Here is a 2,362-nt window from a genome sequence, read left to right as displayed (position 1 = left end):
AGGCATCCCAAAAGAAATTGGACCCTACTGAATAGATTGGATGACCAGGCCTTTCCTGAGGCCTCTTCTTGTCTAAGATCACAGTGAGGTTGCCCTTCCCTCCTCGCTCCCTCCACCCCTCCCCCCACGGCGAACTCGACTGGGCTCCTGGCATCAGACATGGAGTCCCTCCCCCCCCCCACAGCTCGCACTCTGGCGGGGTGGCTGTAGGATAAAGACAAAGAGAACAGAGATGTGCCCGGAGGACTCGCATCGAAGTGTAAATGTGATAGACCCAGGTAATTTAGTAAATCCACATTCCAGCTTCCAGGTTAAATATAGCAATACTGAATACGCACGTTGACTGGAGCACATTGAACGCCCTCCCGCTTTATTAGGGAAGATGGGCTTAGAGAGGCACTCCGGATGATGGAGAGGGGTGGGTGTGGGAAAGGAGACGGGAAAATGCCTTCTATTTCGGAAGGTAGAAGAGCTTTGGACACCTTCCACGACCGCGAGGGGCGGGGGTGAAAACGCATCTGTACAGAGGATGCTTCCAGAGATGCGGACAGCCGAGGCCCAGACCCGCTGCTGGTTTCCGTGATGTTGCGCTGTCGTTCTTTGCGCCCCCTCCCGAAGTGGTCCATAACCAGAGTGTGTTGCCATGGCGACGGGCTCAGCGGGGGAGCCACTCAGCATCACCCGGTAATTCACATCTGTGCGGCTCCTCTCCCTCCTCAATCCCCTCTCTTTTCATCTGTAAATGGAAAGCGGCTCGTGAGTGATGCCACCTTGAAGCTGGCAGTTCTCAGCAGAAGGGGACTGGGGGATATTTGCCCTCACAGAATCCTTTTTCTTTCTCTGCCAAGGGGAGGAAGGAGCTGGGGGCGTGGGGAGTGTCCGGGGAGGCCTGGGAACCCGCCAGAGCCTCTGACCTTTGCGGCAGCAGAGATGTTAGTCTTTAAGGCGAGGAATTCGCCTGTAGGCTTTCGCTAGCCCCCTCCCCCCTCGCTTCAGGTGGGGCCAGGCAGGTGGCATTAGCCCTTCTGAGTGTCCACGCCTTCTCTTTAGGGCCTTGGCTTCTTTGTCTCGCTCCTCCTCCTCATCATCATCATCACCTTCTTTCTCTTTCTTTCCTTGCTTTTAGATGCTCTTCCTGGATGACTGAACAGGCCGGGTCCAGGATGGCCCGTTCCAGGCTGACGTGGGGGAGGCCAGCTGGAGGGAGCGGTGGTTCTGACCCGACGCTCCCACCTCCTGCTCGGGTTCCTCTGAATTCTGCGAGGTGACGAACAACAGTTCAAGGTCAACCCCCTCGCTCCTTCACCCCTTTCCTCCCTAGAAGACGAGCAGTTATCCTCACATTCTGGTCTGTGCCTGATGGAGCACGATAAAGGCTCCCATCAACTCTGCAAGAGTCGATCCCTATAGGAAACGTCACTGCTAAATGCCACCCGAATCCGAACGTGACAGGGTTGTCATTAGGATGGCGTGTTTTTCAGGGGAATCATTTGTCGGCGTGATCTAGAGCCGGATTATTTCACACCTCTGTGGTTTCTCTCTCCCTGCTCTTGCTTTTTAAAAATTCGTCGCTATTTCTTAAATAAGCAATCCATTTCTATTGCCCGAATTTAAAATATTCCCAATAATTCATTGTAAAAGTCTCCCCACCCCCCGCAATATCCTCCACATACCAGTTTCCCTTCCAAGAGCCAGCTAATATCGGTTCATATCAGAGATACTTAATGTGCTTACAGCAAAGGCATATGTGTATTTTATTTTCTCTTATGAAGTCTGCACTTACTCGCCTGTTTATAGTAAGTAAGAAAATTCCGGGTAATCACAGACTCTTTTTTTTTTTAATTTTAACAATCAGCTTTCTCCCCTGTCATTTCCCAGATGACAGGGAAAGCACACGGAGAGCTGGGTCGTATTTGTTCCCTTCTGCCTGGCGGGGAGCAGGAATTTAAAAATATTTGTCAGGTGAGGACGGCAGGCATGATGGCAAGGGCCACCACGAGCCACCACGAGCCACCACGAGCCCGGAGCCAGCCCACTGTGGAGAATCGGGGTCTGTGTGACAAACTTGCACGGAGGGACGCAGGCCGCCGTGCCCCGCGGCGTTTGGAACGGGGGTGGGGAGGCGGCGAGAACCAAGCAGGCTGCTTATTTGGCTCTGACTGACTCCGTTCGTGTTTCAGTCAAAGCTGCTCCACATGGCTCATGGGGGCAGACAGGGCCTGAGCCAGTCGGTCAATGCCACCCATCGAGTGTCCCTGGGTACAGAACCCAGAGCCCAGAGCTAGGAACCGGGAACGAGAGACAATCGCTCCGGTCCTTCGCCTCAGGAACTGTGACTCTGAGGGAACCAGGGAAGACAGGC

The sequence above is a fragment of the Pteropus vampyrus genome, unplaced genomic scaffold (assembly GCF_000151845.1).
Source record: "Pteropus vampyrus isolate Shadow unplaced genomic scaffold, Pvam_2.0 Scaffold237, whole genome shotgun sequence".
Lineage (NCBI taxonomy): Eukaryota > Metazoa > Chordata > Mammalia > Chiroptera > Pteropodidae > Pteropus > Pteropus vampyrus.
This window is presented reverse-complemented; position numbering follows the sequence as displayed.